The 17,270-nt window shown below is 42.1% G+C and overlaps 1 protein-coding gene across 14 annotated transcripts in view; it reads right to left on the bottom strand.

The window, feature by feature from the left end:
* Nucleotides 1-17,270, bottom strand: part of DMD (dystrophin) — a 2,761,517-nt gene that overhangs the window by 2,234,498 nt on the left and 509,749 nt on the right. The window lies entirely within an intron of this gene.

Below are 17,270 nucleotides of genomic sequence, written 5' to 3'. Positions count from 1 at the left end.
AAGGGGTTATGTGGAATAACATGTAAATATGGCCAAATGTACGTGCCCAATGTCAAACAGAAATGAGAATGGGGTTTCCACCTGGTTCTCTTTCTACATACTGTAGTATGCTTATTTTAATTTTATAAACATATGAAGCAGTTGTAGTTCCTGGTTTTCATCGTTTTTCTCTAATGGTATTTAGAATGCAAATGCATGTCATTGTCTTTATTAGTAACAACACAAATGGGTTGGATGAAAAAGAATACCTCTTTTCAGGTGATGTAAATATTGGCATCAGGGGAAGGTCTCAAGATAAGTAAAATATATGCTGTTCTTGCCACAGGAACAAAATGAAGGGTATAAGAATTATATTCACTTAAGAACATATAGATACACAATGAACTATAGTAAAGTAGACAAAGATTTAAGATGATGTTAAGGTGTCAACTTACATAGGGGATGTACATTTAACCCAGCTAAAAGCAGGTAGAGATGACAATACAGCTATCTGAAATCCATTTATGCAAAAAGGCATGGGCATAGAAAGCAAGACAGAAGGGAGCGACTAAAAGTATATGAGCCTTAAGAGTAAACACTTAGACATCTGCATTTATAACTGGTTATAAAGGAGACTGATGAGGATGTAATAAAGATGTTTCTATTATAAAGGTTAGAAATAAAAAAGGGATTATCCTTTGAAGCTAGAATTGTGTTATCTCCTACAATTAAGTCTCCTTCTGTTGTGTTACAACATTACAAAGTACAGCATAATCTAGAACTTTACAACACTTACTAATTAGCCAAATATTTCACCGATGTTTGCTTAGTATGTCAGTGATGTCCTTTACAAGGACAGTGAAAGTACATAGTCCATTTGTAAAATATGTCAACCACCACAGTAGAGTAATGTGTAAGGCAGTGGGGCGCAAGATTTTTCTGGGGGGCACGGTGTTGCAGGGGCCCCGCGCTCTTCCCCCAAGGCATTTAAATTAAATGCTGGGGATTGCGTGAGACCTCTGCAACTCTAAACTTACCTTGTCTCTGACAGTGTCAGGACTTGTGTCCATGGCAATGCGGCATCAAATGACACTGCGTGGTCATGTGACATTATGTCACATGTGTCAAATGACGTGGCGGGTCACGTGACATGACGTCACATGACCCCGCGGCATCATTTGATGCCGCACGAGGTAAGGGGGGGTCCATCACCGGAGCAGAAGAGGCAGAGGGGGCGCAGCAAAAAAAGTTTGTGCGCCCCTGGTGTAAGGAATTGTGACCTGCAGAGCACTCGGCTCGTCCCCCGCTTATCCCAACCCGCAATCGGGTCTCCAGCTTCCTCCTCCTCCTGCAGCACATCTCACGTGCCAACGAATGCCAGTCCTCCATTTAGGGGCTCACGTGCGGTACCTAATGCACCTCTTTAAAGCAGCAGTCCAAGCTGACGTTTTTTTTTTTTATAATTTTTTTTCCCTTTAATATGTGCATCAATATAATCCACACAATCATAAGTAAATAGCTAAATTGCCATTGATCCGTCCTCCGGTGATCGATTGCCAAAAATTCAGCTCGGGGGGGTTCACTAAATTGCCAAAGATGCAAAGTTCTGTAGGGAAGATCATCTGACTAGGCAGTCACTAGATACAATTGGTGCACTGCTAGAGAGAGGGCAGGGCTCAAAGGGGTGTGCCAGAGCCTGTTTGAGAAGAAGAAGGGCATGTGACTTTGTAAGTGGTTGCTATAAAAACAAAAAATGCTTGTTACATTATAATACATAAAAAATGTCATTCAGCGTTATTTAAAAAAAATGTTGCAAGTATTTTCTCATAGTACAGAACGGGTTTATTTAAAAACACACGTGTAGGATATTGCTTTGTCTGCAGCTTCAAAGAAGCATTTGGGTAGCTCTATTGGCTCCTATTATACATCTCATATGCATTTACCATGACCCCTTACAGACGCACTTACCAGAACTTCCTTCTGTCTCTGTAAATTCTCCCTACTTTCCACTTCGATTGTAAGCTCTTCGGGGGTGGAGGATTTTCCTAATGTCTACTTTTATTTAGATGAGCTAATTCCTATGATGTCACGTATACTATATTACTGCTGTACAGCGCTATGTAAAGGGGTGGTGCTATATAAATATAGATATACATACATCCCTAATCCTGAGCACACTGGTAGAGATGTGTAAACCTCCCGAGATTCGCTTTGCGAGCAAACATTCCAAAACATTAAAAAACCTGCAACAATTTAAATCGAACTTTTGATGCCAAAAGTTAATGGGAAACGGTCCTAATTGTTCAAAACGCACTATTTTGATTTCTTAAAGTGGAAAAATAGCAGTTTTTAAGTTTTAAGTTCCGCATTTTCAAAGGAAAATTAATCTAAATGATCTAACATGCAATGTACAATAATTGTTTAGCGTTAAGCGAACTTTTGGATCGAAGCAAATTATTTTGTCAAGCCTAAAAGGGTAAAATTCACAGCGTTCTCCAAAGCATGTGAAACATTTGCACATCTAGTTAAAAGTACTGTATCTTTAAGATTAGAAGAAAACAATTGTAAGTGCTATTTTCTAAACTGGTGCATCTTACTAATAAATTGGAGGTACTTCATCTGAAGTTGACATTATTAGGTTTGAGGGAATATACAGGATACAAATGAACAACTGTCATGGTCAGGAAATGTAATTACAGTATCTGGACACCCTAAACTTGCATTGTACTGTTAATTATTATTATTATTATAAATGTCTTAGAAGACTATTTCATAAATAGTGCTGAATAAATGTAAAGTCCATTACTCCTGGCTCTTAAACGTGATGAACGGTCACAAGCACATGCTGTGAAATAGTTTGTGTACATCCCCATTCTCACATAAACTTAATTTACAATACCTTACCATTAAAGGTCTGCTCATTATTCATACAGCCTTGCTTCAAATCATGTATAAGTGCTTTGGACAATATGTATGGTAGGGAATAACCATGCTTGCTTAGCACTTTGATTTGTGAGCTTTGTGACCCTTTTGAGATGTGGCATTATTACTAATAGCTTGGATTAAAACCCAGACTGTCAAATGAATTAAAATGACATAAAAAAAACGATGGCAGAGAAATTCTATAACATATGTAAAATGTCTGAGGGGAACTAAGAAGGCAATGAAGCCATGGAAAATCCTACAAATAACCGAGGAAAAATGATTGCTATAACTGATAGAGCGAACAGAGCACAACAACAGGTGCTACCTAATCAGGCAGGTATTTAAACCTCAAACAAAAGAAACATTTCTGAAGAGCGTCAGTGCAAGGACACAGCAATGAAAGACAGCTCAGTAAATAAATCCTGGCAGTTGCCATGATAACGAGCTTCTACTTTCAATCTACACATTGTGCAATAAGCCAGTGCACTCTGACTTATCAAGATATTTTGATGTTTGCAATAAAAATCTTCTTGGCTTTTGTACTAAACATTGATGTAAACATTTCATTAGAGATCTGCAAAAAGGATAAAAAAATAAACATTATGCATATCCTTCTTTAAATATAATTAGTATTGCAGTAGAAAATGCCAGAATGGCAGAATTGTGGGTTCTCCTTGTTGCCTTGATTCTGAGACCATCATAGTTTTTGGGATGAGAAATGTCTGAAATCCATTTCATAAAACCCATTATACCAACCAATATCAGGACCAGGATCAACAACATTAAAATCTGCTGAACCAGGAGGCATTAAAAGGTAAGATGTGCTTAGGTAACATAAATTTACAAGATTGTGGGCCATATAGTATTTACTTAGTCATACTGAGCCATGCTATTTCATGGGGCACCTTCCAGCACAGCTTAATAAATATTGCCCATTCAAGTGAATAAGCTGTAATGTGTCTTCCGGCATAGAAGGGGCTTATGGAGTATCTTCTTATATAAGTTAGAAAGGACCTGCAGAGTTCCATAGTGCCATCTGTGCACTTAATCACATATGTGAAGAAGTAGCTCTGGTAAAACAAAAGACTGCATGACAGTCATTGCCCATTGGGCGTCTTACTCTTTTTTTTTTTTTTACATTGTCTGTCATAATTAGATGCAGTTCCCACTCCCAGGAAAGTTTCTCTGTGTATCGCGGGCTTCACCAGGAAGCATATTGGTGCCAATCTCTTGGAGAAATTAGAAAAATCTATTGAGAAATGGCTGACCCCCCTTGAATTTTCCAAAGGTTTTTACGATTTTAAATAACGGTGCCAACATTGTATGAGCACTCTTTTGGATGGAATAAGTATACCTAATGTTCATATAATAAATGAACTCAACCGTGCATACCAGATCAGATAACAAACAGCCACTATCCTCCCCACCTCATCATAGGTTCAATCTGAATATGTATATGCTAGAATGTGTTTCTATTGGTTATAAATATTCATATTGAACCTATGGGACCTCCCCCTCTCATTCAAGCCTTGAGAAAGCGTTTCTCACGCAAAACGCGCGCGTCGGCATCTCTCAAGTGCATGCGCATTGTCAGCATTGACGTGGCAGCCTTCTATCTCGCAGAGCGAGCAGCTGCCAGACCCAGTGCCTGCACACGCTCTCAGACTGGGCTAGAGTTTCGGAGTTCACTCGGTAGACAGATGGTGAGGATAGTGGCTGTTTGTTATCTGATCTGGTATGCACGGTTGAGTTCATTTATTATATGAACATTAGGTATACTTATTGCCACACCTCAGCACCAGAGCAGTAGTACCTTAATGATTGCACAATCATATAGTGGTATATTTCGTTTTTATATCCCATTGATTCACGAGCTAGCGTTTTAAGCACAATAACTGACGGTTGAGCACATTCATGAATATGTGCACAGGCATACACAACCAGCCACGCCGTTTTTGGTATCTGTAAGCTGTTCTATCTACTGCCAGCAACGAGTGTCTTTTAGCCCTTATTTCCACGGGCTACACCCGCTCTATATAGGCAGGTTTCTACACCACCTCCTCATCCCTGATTTACCTAAGAAAACCCTTGTAGGGAATACTGCATACCAGCTCCCCCAATGAACATTTGATTTAATCTCCCTCAATTGTTCATATCATTATATAATCTGGATTAAATGTGTGTGTCCTATCCTTGGATTTTAAACCCCATTATTTTAATTTGATGAACATGAAATATATATATTTTATTTATCCTCATACTTCATTTAGGGTAGTGCGTGCTTTAGTTGGGTTCTTGCTTCTTTGCTGTTCTACCTATCTTATCACCCACAGCACCTCACCCTACCAACATATTCAGATACACTAAGCTGCAGCGGGGTTCCCTCATTATTAGTCCAATCTATTAAAAATGTCAGTGCTCAAATCATCTCCCACTCTTCTAGATGGATATCTACTCCTGACCTACTGAATCCACTCTGATTGCTTCCTACTAATTTCAGTATCAACTACACAATTCTCCTCTTTTCCGTTAAGGCTATGCACACATCTGCACCTCCATATATCTGAACTCTGATTTCTCATTACACTCCTACTCACCTCTTACACTCAACCCAAATTTGTTTCATGTTTGCGCCTTATTCATCTATTGCCATCTAACATCTTAAATCGTTTTCACTAACTCTCCCTAATGATGGAACTCACTTCCACTTAATATTTATCTCTTTCATTTTCCACATTCAAGGCCCAGCTGTAAACTCACACATTTACTACTGACTCCAGAAGCACTTGACCTCCCTGACTGCTCTTTTAATAATACACTTTTACACCTACTGTGTCTGGAGGTCTCATAACATACCACTTAGATTGTAAGCTCTTCAGGACAGAACTTATCTTTGACTTATGTTGTCATTTGCAGTACTTGTTGCACTTATAGTATACTGTTGATGTTTTATAAATAAAATTATACTTTCATGATGTAGCCAGGTCCCCTGTCAGTGCACAGTACCCCCCTCCGGTTACTCACGGAGCCGCTCGGGGTGAAGTGTAGGGGCGTGCGCTAGCATAGCGCGCCTCTCCTTTGGATGCGGCCGGTTGCTGGGGACGCGCGCGGCCCGTTGCTAGGGCCGCGGTCGCGTTGCTGAGGTCCCGGCGGCTCGCGGTGCAGGGCGCCGGCATTACCAGGTGCGTTGCGCATGCGCAAGGGCTTGGAGCGCCGGGAGGCCCACAGAGAGGTCACGCATGCGCAGTGAGAGCAGTCAGCCCCAGGGTGCACAGGGGCAGAGCCACATGACCCCAGGGAGCCAAAAGGGCTACAGTATCTTCCTGCTCAGGGATAGATACATTTCTCGGGCTTGGAGCACGCAGTTAGTTGGAGCAGCTAGGGGAAGGAGGTAGGGTGCAGGAGTCAGTGACTCCCTGCACTAGGCCAGCAGCCCCCTAGGCCCCAGATAGCCCTGAGTCATAGTAGCTGAGTGTTGTAGGGACAGGCCCCAGGTTAGGGACCCTGCCCTTATCAGTATCCAGAGTAAGTTAGGGACACAGCGGACACTGCGTTTCCATTCCGAGGTTTGGGCTCAGACCTCCGCTGCGGCTGCAGCAGCCATCCGGGTGGGATCGCCCCGGACGGTAGTTCCTGTATTCATCAGCCACCGGATCCTTTGTGAAGCTCCTTGGCAGGCCCGGGCACAGGAGTGCTCGGCAGGTAACCGTCATCAAGTGCACCAACGATCCTATACTATTATTATCAGACATAGTGGCTGCGCAGTCACACACATTCATCTCACTTGAGGGTGGAGGACAATTGTGTGGGGTTACTGGACACGGGGTGGGATCACCCAGTGGGGGGATACGGGAGTGTTGGCATCCGCCGTGACGCGAGTAGAGTGTCTCCGTTAGGGAGGACCGTTGATCTGTGTATGCATATGAATATTCTTGCAAGTAAAGTTATTGGTTGTTTTACATGCTGTTGTGTGATCTATATATATATTGTTCTGCGAGGATCATTCCCCTCTGGTGGGAGCCATCGCAGGTGGAGGCGCTGCACCGAATACGAGGTTACTCCTATCACTATTATACGTGCCCCAGGCTCCCCGTGGCGGAGGCTTAGGCCCCCTGTGAGCCTGACAAGTAAAGCACCACACCTGGTAACATTAGGTTCCCCGCACATATATACCATATGCTCTTGGGTGGGGGAATACCCGTTACAATACAATACCCATCTACATGGTATCTCATGACATAGGGAACAAAGGAATGATTTTCCATACTCCATCACAGTGGAAGCTCATGGCCGATGTGTTTGAAATTATTACAACCTTTTCAAGAAGCCATACAAGAAGTCAGTTGTGATAATACTACTTTGGTTCAAACCATATCCCTTATCTAGCTACAGAAAACAGTCAGTCTTGCATCTGAAGGAAAATGTTCTCCTTTCTATTTTATCTGCCATGACAGTCTCCATTGCCAGTGAATTCCATATTTTAACTGCCCTTACTGTAAATTACCCTTTCCTTTGTTTATGGTGTAATCTCCTTTTCTCCAACTTTAAGGGATGACCGTTAAATAAGTGGGAGCTCCATACTTCTTGGAGAATTAAAGTTGGTGCTTTGGCTTGACTTTTAGGAATATCAAGAACATTGATTGGTGGATATTCATTGCTCATATCGTCAGTCTTCAGCCCCAACTCAAGGTTACCTCTCAGTCAACCCAAGGCCACAGATTAGGAGGGCATGTTGTGGCTCAGAACTTAGATACAGCCTTGGCCCTGGCAAGTTGTTGTGATAATGAGGAGGGGAATGGTGGGGCCCAGGACTCATCCATGAGTGAACCATGGTGAATTATTGAGTGGAAAAGGGGGTGGGGAAGGTGGTGTCCATTTCTCGGTCATGGCCTGGGCCCCAGAGTGTTGTTGAGTGGAGGAGGGAGAGATTCGAAAAGGAGGAATTGCGGTTTAATTTTTATAATTTTTTTAAATTTGGATTTTATGACAATTCTGTAGTTTATTATAAACAGAATGACCAAGAAAAGAAGCACAGTAGCGCACCAAGGTAAGGAAAAATTGGAAATGTATTAAACAATAAGGCAATAAAATAACTTATATGTAAGGATAAATGCGTGTCAGAGTCTACGAAATGTTCAACAGATCGGCATCGTCATCAGTCAGACAGGGGGGCAATTTCAGTTCCGTTCATGTGGAGATCCCGCGCGCTGGGACTCACTCTATAGCACTTGCTGCAGGAATCGCCTCCGCCTGTATGCGGGTAGTGGCGTGGTATCCAAAGCTAGTGCGCATGTATGGAAGGAAGGCCCCCTGTAGGCATCTGTGGATGCCGGTTGCAATGGAAAATCGTGACCAAAAGGGTGCACAACAGTGTAAACTAGCCTCCAACGATGGAATAGGGAAGCTGGTTGTACAGTGCACTTGTAACGCTTTTCGTAAAATCAATATACTTCATCATTCGCCTGATTCTCCACATGAACGGAACTGAAATTGCCCCCCTGTCTGACTGATGATGATGCCAATCTGTTGAACATTTCGTAGACTCGGACACCCATTTATCCTTCTTACATGTAAGTTATTTTATTGCCTTATTGATTAATACATTTACAATTTTTCCTTACCTTGGTGCGCTTCTGTGCTTGTTTTCTTGGTCATTCTGTTTGTCGGCGGGGTCTTCACTGAAGTTCGTTTTTTGGAGTGAGGGGATACACTTCAAGCCATACAGTAGGAGCAGCAAGAGGAGGGAGAAGAATTCATTTCTGCAACACTAGGGAGCAAGAGCGCGGACTGAACTTCCTTTGACTGTTTATTATAATCAGAATCACAATTTACACAGATAAAAAGATATGTTACAAAACACTTCAGTGCCCACATGTTTTTTTATGAATACAATTATAGTTCAGATTATGTCCTTGATACAAAGAATGGCTCCTTATGGTGTATCAAGTTAAATGTGTTCTTTGGATTTCTGAGGTATTGGGGCTCTGTCTGGGTGCTATTATGACAATTTGAAAGCTACACTTGTTAGTTTCCTAATAATTGTTATGATTCTACTTATCTTAATAATGTTTTATAATGTTTTCATCCAAAACCAAAGAAAATGAGTTGTCGCAAAAGATTTGTAGTACCAACACCAGTGCAAGTGACCTCTCTTAATACAGCATTTATTGAATAGCTATTTTCTTTAACTACAGTTTTAGAATTGATATTTACATAAAGATTTGTATAATCAATTAAACTGTAAATGGGACAAGCCTGTTACCAACAACTAGGGCTGTTGGGTGTCAGCCAGCACGTTGTTAATCCCTATCTGCAGGAAACAGGAGGATTAACAAACCCGGAAAAATGGGTATATAGAGCACAGCCAAAGAGAGTGGGTCAAAATAGAATATAAAACATTATAGGACAAAGCTGCAAAATTCCAGGCATTACTGAAATCCCTGCTCTCTGATTGGTTAAAATTCTGGGCATTATTCATTCAGTAATGCCCAGAATTTTTGCAGTTTAAAAGGTGTTTATTTCAATCTGTTTATTTCCAGCCAATCATCTTTTCTTTTTGGTCAGAGACAGGGCAGGGGATTGGTCCATAAGTAGGAACAGCTCTGAGAAAGGGCAGGGGATTGGTCCGTAGGAAAAAGCAGGCAGTGACTGCTCCCCCTCTCTCCAAGCCGACAGATTCAGTGAGGAGGAGATAAGAGAGTGTGTACTGTAGCTGCAAATCAACTGAGTAACTCTCTGCAGTTTGTTTGTGGCTACAGTTTCTGTGTGTGTGTTTGTCAGTTTGTGTGTATGGCGGCAGCAGCAGCAGCAGCAGCAGTGTTTGTGTGTGTCGGCAGCAGCAGTGTTTGTGTGTGAGTGTGTGAGTTTGTCAGTAGCAGTGTGTGTGTGTGTCAGTGTGTCAGCAGCAGCAGTGTCTGTTTGTTTGTATGTCAGCAGCAGCAGTGTTTGGGTGTTTCTATGTGTCATTGTGTCAGTAGCAGCAGCAGTGTTTGTGTGTCAGTGTGTCATCAGCAGCAGCAGTGTGTGTGCAAAGCAACTGAGTGACTCTCTGCAGTTTGTTTGTGGCAACAGTTTCTGTGTGTGTGTGTTTGTCAGTCAGTGTGTATGTCAGCAGCAGCAGCAGTGTTTGCGTGTGAGTGTGTGAGTTTGTCAGTAGCAGTGTGTGTGTGTCAGTGTGTCAGCAGCAGCAGTGTTTGTGTGTTTGTATGTGTCAGCAGCAGCAGTGTGTGTCAGTGTATCAGTAGCAGCAGTGTTTGTGTGTTTGTATGTGTCAGTGTGTCAGTAGCAGCAGTGTTTGTATGGGTCAGTGTGTCAGTAGCAGCAGCAGTGTTTTTGTCAATGTGTCAGCAACAGCAGCGCTTGTGTGTTTGTATGTGTCAATGTGGCAGCAGCAGCAGTGTTTGTGTCAGTGTGTCAGTGTGTCAGTAGCAGCGTTTGTGTGTCAGTGTGGCAGCAGCAGCAGCAGCAGCAGCAGCAGCAGCAGCAGCAGCAGCAGCAGCAGCAGCAGCAGCAGCAGCAGCAGCAGCAGCGTTTGTGTTGTGTGTGTGTGTTGTACTGTATGTGTGTGTAGCAGCAGAGTTTGTATGTACACTGGCGACACACTTTATTCGAGCTCGGCTAGTCCCACGAATTCGGGTATACCCGGGTGTATTGAGGTATGTGACTGTTTTCTGCCCGAGTGCATTGAGGTATTTTCCACGCAGGGATTGAAGCATTTGATTCCCGCTGGCTGCAATACTGCACAGTATATATATATATATATACTGCATTACAATTCATGAATTTATGCCATCTGGTAGACACGCGAAGCATTGCAGCCTATTAAATCCTAATCATTATCATTTAACAGATCAGCCGCCCGTCAGCCAGGCATGAACCCAGGCTGGGAAGGCAAACGCAACGGGGCTTGTCAGAGGTGAGGAGCGGCGCATTCCAGGTATCTGCCAGGTACATACTGGGTATTTGCTCGAATAAAGTGTGTCGGTGCAGTAGCAGCAGTTTGTTTTGTGTAGACCTGCTATGTTGTGTCTAGAACTGCTGTGTGTGTGTGTGTGGAGCTGCAGTGTGTGTATGCGTGTGTGTGTCAGTAGCCGCGTTTGTGTGTGTGTGTGGTGTGCTGTTGTGTTTTATCGGTGTAGCAGCAGCAGCAGCAGCAGCAGCAGCAGCAGCAGCAGCAGCAGCAGCAGCAGCAGCAGAGTTTGCGTTTAGCAGCAGTTTGTGTGTGTGTAGATCTTCTGTGTGTGTCTGTGTGTGTGTGTGTGTCTACACAGAGGGGCGGCAGTGTGTGGATATAGAGAGCTGCAGTGTAAGTGTTTATAGAGGTGCTTTAATGTATTTACCATTTTATTTTAATTTAAAAAAATTATATAACTATACAAAAGTGTCTATTATTTATGAAAAAGCCTACATTTAGCTTATAATAGTAATAATCCCCTCAGAACAGGCGTTACTGACCAATAATGCCCTGGCTGGGTTAAAGTCCCTCGGCTTCGCCTCGGACCCTCAACTCTTCTAGCCAGGGCATTATTGGCCAGTAATGAATACAAAAGAAACAGCGCAAAAAACCTCATAGTGTAGTATGTATAAAAAATTATATTAATATAACAGGTGAGTATTGCACGTACATCAGATAAAATAGTTACTAGCAGTACATGTATATGGACATGTTACCAATCAGACGCTGATGGGATAAGCTGGTCAGCAGGTGGATTTTCTTCTCCTATAACCTCTCCTTTGTTGCTCTCTGCATGGATCAAAGCTGTGGTGGTGTATGGCGTCAGCCCAGCATCGTGGTTACAGCAGCCCGGGTGAGTTCGTCTGATCCGCGACTGTTACTGCAGAGAAGCAGGCTCCCACTTCCTGGCTTTCGGCGTGTGACGTCTGTGTGTGTGCGGCGCGCGTCAATGACGTCATCCGGTGGTGCCCACAGTTTCACGATATCAGCCGGTCAGGGAGGCAGCGGGAGGGAACGGAGACACACGAGAATTGTATACAGGATATGATAGCACCGCGGGTAGTACTATGAATGTGTCCTCTCATCCTTCAGGATGACGTCCACCACCAGATGACGTCATTGACGCGCGCCGCACACACACAGACATCACACGCCGAAAGCCAGGAAGTGGGAGCCTGCTTCTCTGCAGTAACAGTCGCGGATCAGACGAACTCACCCGGGCTGCTGTAACCACGATGCTGGGCTGACGCCATACACCACCACAGCGTTGATCCATGCAGAGAGCAACAAAGGAGAGGTTATAGGAGAAGAAAATCCACCTGCTGACCAGCTTATCCCATCAGCGGCTGATTGGTAACATGTCCATATACATGTACTGCTAGTAACTATTTTATCTGATGTACGTGCAATACTCACCTGTTATATTAATATAATTTTTTATACATAATACACTATGAGGTTTTTTGTGCTGTTTCTTTTGTATTTGTTCTTCTAGCCTCAGTCTGTGGAGCCATTCCACGAATACAGCTGCACACCTTCACCCATAAAGTAACAGGTTTTATATATATTTATATAATCACTTTATTCACTATAAGAATTTCACATATTTGTTCACAATTATTAGAGCGCAGTTCACTCCCTTTTTTTGGCCAGTAATGCCCTGTTCTGAGGGGATTATTACTTAATTATTCTATTTTTGTGGGATCTAATACATAGTAAACATTTTTACTGATCCAGCACTCGAGTGCTTACACCACCAAACACTTTTTTTCCTATGGATTAACAAACCCAACTGGGTAGTAAAGGTTTAAAAGGAGGGTGGCGTGCAGCCACAGGGGCTGCTGTTCCTGGACTGCAGAGGGACACTGGGTCTAATTTATGTTCCCATGTTACTCTAAATTTGTATTTATCAACTTTTTACTTGAGGGAGCTGAGAAAAAGCTATAATGTGAGTTGCTGAACTTGGCTGAAAAAAAAGCCTACAGTACATTTAATTTTTCAAATGCAAGTCTCTTGTCATTAACTCTGTGTGCATCACCCACTAAAACATATTTATTTTTTGTTTGTTGACCAAAAGAAGTAATAGATATATTGTAAACAACCAAGTGCATCAAGAGCTTAGGATAATGCAGAATACCTACTGTATCGGTGAATCTAATAAAAAAGAGCAAGTTACAGTAAAGGATATTTGTTTAATTGCTTATGACAAATAGATGTGTTGGATCAACATTTCTTCTCTCCCTGTAAAGCACCTGTTGTGTAAATAAACAGAAAAATCTGTTCGCTTTGAATTCATTTACAGTAAATAATTAAAAATGTAAATAGGTTTGAATATGTCTATAATACTATACTTACCCCTGTTGTTAATGGTGTCTATAGTACTTTTGTGAGTAATCTGCTTCAATTATCTTTAGGAGGGCTTAACCTTTATACCTTTATAGCCTAGCAAACCATACCAAAGAAATTCAGACCTCTGTACAATTTCAACAATAGCAAATCTTTTTAGAGTACATAATTACAATTGTTAATAATGTAAGATGTTGGGCTATATTTATGCTCCTCCCTCTCTCAGTTCTGCTCCAGACCCTGACAACCTGGTCAGGAACTAAAACTTTGCCTTATCCTCCTCTCTTGATCTACATCCCCGCTTTCTATCTGTCGACCTCGACCTTCTAAACCCAGACCGTGGCTAAATTTCCACATGTGCATGCTGCATTCCTGCACTCTTTCCTCTCAACGCCTCTGGAGGAAATCTCACACTCCCGCCGACTTTCTTCACTAAAAATTTCTGCTATCCTGTTTCAACTCTGCCCTCGCTCAGGCTAAACAAACCTACTTTTCTTCACTAATTAACGCGTACAAGTAACCCATGCCGATTCTTCTCTGTCTTTGACTCCCTACTCAACCCACCCTCTGCTGCCTTTTTTTCTTCCTCTATCTCACCTCAGGACTTTGCTGACTATTTCAAGGTAAAGGTGGAATCGATACGTCAGGACATCCCCTCTGTATCCTCCTCCCATCCTACACCTCCTCCTAACTTTCCTCCTTCCTTCCTCCCTCAACTCCTTTTCTGCTGTCACAGAGGAGGCTGTATCGTTGCTGATATTCTCTTCCCCCTCTACTACTTGCCCTCTTGACCCCATTGCCACACATCGCCAAAAACCTCTTGCTCCTACTATAATCCCTATGCTCACACACATTTTTAACTCCTCCCTCTACACTGTTACCTTTCCCTCCCTCTTCAAACATGCAACAGTTATATCATTACTCAAAAACAGCAGGCTTGACTCCACCTGTCTTTCTAACTATCATCTTGTCTCCCTCCTGCCTTTTGCCTCGAAACTCCTTGAACGTCTTGTATTTTCTCACTAGTTCCATTTTCTCACCACCTATTCTCTCCTAGAACCTCTACAATCTGGGTTCCGCACTGCTCACTCCACTGAAACAGCCCTCACTATAATAACTAATGACCTCCATGCTGCCAAAGACAAAGGTCATTAGACTCTGCTCATATTACTCGACATCTTTGCATCATTTTATACTTTGGTTCACACTCTTCTCCTTCACATTTTCCATACTCTTGGTATTCATAACCAAGCTCTATCCTGGATCCCCTCTTACCTCTCCCATCGTACTTTCAGTGTATCATTTGCCAACACCAGCTTATCCTCATAATCCTCCTCATCCTCCTCTATCGATCAGTCTGTGGGTATATCCCAGGGCTCTGTCCTGGGACTTCTTCTCTTTTCTCTATCTGACCTTATCACATCTCTTGGGATCATGCATCACCTCTATGTTGATGACACACAAATTTACCTTTTAACCCCTGACCTTATGCCTGCTGTACAGACCAAAATCTCTGAATGTCTCTCTGCTATATAATCCTGGATGGCCCACCGCTTATTAAACTTAACATGTCAAAAACATAGCTGCTCATATTTCCTCCCAAACCTGGACCTACTACCTCCTTCCACATTACTGTTGGAAGCACTATCAAACACCCAGTATCACAAGCACGCTGCCTAGGGGTCACACTCGACTCCCCTCTCAAATTCTCCATTCACAAGGTAGCTAAGACCTGTTATTTTTTTCCTCTGCATTATTACAAAGATATGTCCTTTCCTCTGTTGCTCGGCTGCTAAAACTCTGACACAGGTCCTCATTCTCTGCTGTCTCGATTACTGTAACGCCTGCTGTTCAGTCTTCTTGCCTTTCACCTGTCTCCCCTACAATCTTGCTGCCAGAATCAATCTACTCTTTCCTAAATCTGTGTCAGCATCTCCTCTGCTGAAATCCCTCTCCTCGCTTCCTATTAAATCCCATACCACACACTCGTTTCTCCTCACTTTTAAAGCTCTACACTCTTCTGACCCTCCTTATATCTCAGCATCCCAACTCTTGCGTTCTGCTCAAGGGTGTCTTCTCTCTAACCCTTTTGTGCCTAAAGCCCACTGCCGCCTTAAACCTTTCTCACCGACTGCCCCACACCGCTTGAATGCACTTCCCCTCAATATCCGTCTAGAACCCTATCTATCCACTTTTAAGACCCACCTTAAAACACACCTGTGGTAAAATGGGGAATATATTGCATATATTGCATATATTTTGGTCATGCCCTAAAATCCAGACATGGAGAGAAGTATTTGCCCTTATAGAAAGGATCATGGGGATCACTGCTCCACACAACCCTAATAAATCCCACTAGGAAAACCAGCGACCAAACAAAACAAAAAAGAAGCCAAAGTTATCTCCCAAATTTTGAATGCTACTAGATCCACAATCGCCAAGTACTGGAAACAAGCTATCCCCTCCCATCTTTAAACGAAATAAATAATAAAATATGGCATAAAGTTTATATGGAAAAACTTTCAGCATATCTGATTGGCTCCACCACTCAATTCGCGGAGATGTGGGCCCGTTGGTTTCGCTATGCAGGTATATCCCCATATCTAGATAAAAATATTCTGAATGTTGTCATTTATGTTGTATTAAAATTGCTGTTCACTATACTATACTATACATGTACAAATGCTGTCCCCTTTCTTCGTCCCTTAATCCTTCCCCAAATATGATATTACCAATTATCTATATCAATGTACCCCCCTCCCCCTTTTTTCTTTTATGCACCCTTTTCTCATAACTTTGAAAACTATTCAATAAAATTTAAGTAATAAAAAAAACCAAAAAAAAAAACCACCTGCTTAACAAAGCATACGAGTAGCTTAGTGGCTGATACAATGCACCTCGTAAATCGACTTTGGCCCCTTGCAGATGCACTTACCAGAACATCTTCTTACTGTCTCTGTACGTTCCTCCTACTTACCAATTAGATTGTAAGGTTTTCAGGGCAGGGACTCCTTTTCCTAAATGTCACTTATGTCTGAAAGCACTTCTTCTCTTTGTGCGTTATTTGTATTATTTGTTATTTATATGATTATAATGTGTATTACTGATGTGAAGCGCTATGCACATTAATGGCGCTATACAAATAAAGCTATATACTTATACATATTTATCAAGCTGTTTTCTGTTATTGGACACCTTCCACTACTGAAAGACACCATACAGCCAATTTAAGACATTGGGCTGTAGTGCCTTCCAGCAGCAGGAGTTGTCCAATGGCAAAAGACATCTTAGTAAATTTGGTCCGTAGTCTCAACACTATCACTAACAATTGTCCATTGACAACAATAACAGTTTGTTGAACTTACACTTAATTTTCCGCTTTAGTCAGAATATATTTTAAAATCACATGCCTTAAAACATCAAGGCTGTAGACAAAGATCTTCCATGTCCCACTGACTTATCATAGCTTAAGGATGTTGACTGTCACATTTGAAGCTGTCATTTAACATTTATTGAAAGATGTTCAAAATAATTAAAAAGGAAACTTCAGGGCACATTTCAAAATCTGGTGATAAATTACTGAAGCATGCTAATCTATTCTTGACCTTATCTTTTTGTTTTTTTCTCATGCTCCTAACTCTTTGTAAAGATGTTCTATTTTTACTTATTTGCAATTATAGATCTCAAAGTTTTATGCTGGTACATAACTGTTAAGGGTTATTCATTAATACATTTGCACTTCTAAATTGTAGACACCATTATGATACATAAGAAATAAAAGCATATTTTCAACTCGTATTTTCAACTTTAAGAAGGAGAGAAAGAAGAACAAAGACTATCAGCTCAAATGACAAGTGAAACTAGGGAAGATTATGCAAAATGCGGCATGATTGAGTGGCCGCTCAAATTAATTTACCATTCCAGTGGAGGGGTCCAAGCATAGCCTTGTGCTAGGGACTGCAGACTGTGCTAGGGGTCCAAGCATAGCCTTGTGCTAGGGACTGCCTGTCCCACTCTTTCTAGGCTGATGACGTACAGTATTGTGCTATGTTAATATATGTGACTT

Source organism: Ascaphus truei, chromosome 3 (genome assembly GCF_040206685.1).
Source record: "Ascaphus truei isolate aAscTru1 chromosome 3, aAscTru1.hap1, whole genome shotgun sequence".
Lineage (NCBI taxonomy): Eukaryota > Metazoa > Chordata > Amphibia > Anura > Ascaphidae > Ascaphus > Ascaphus truei.
The sequence above is the reverse complement of the archived record's forward strand: the minus strand, read 5'-3'. Positions and strand labels throughout refer to the sequence as shown.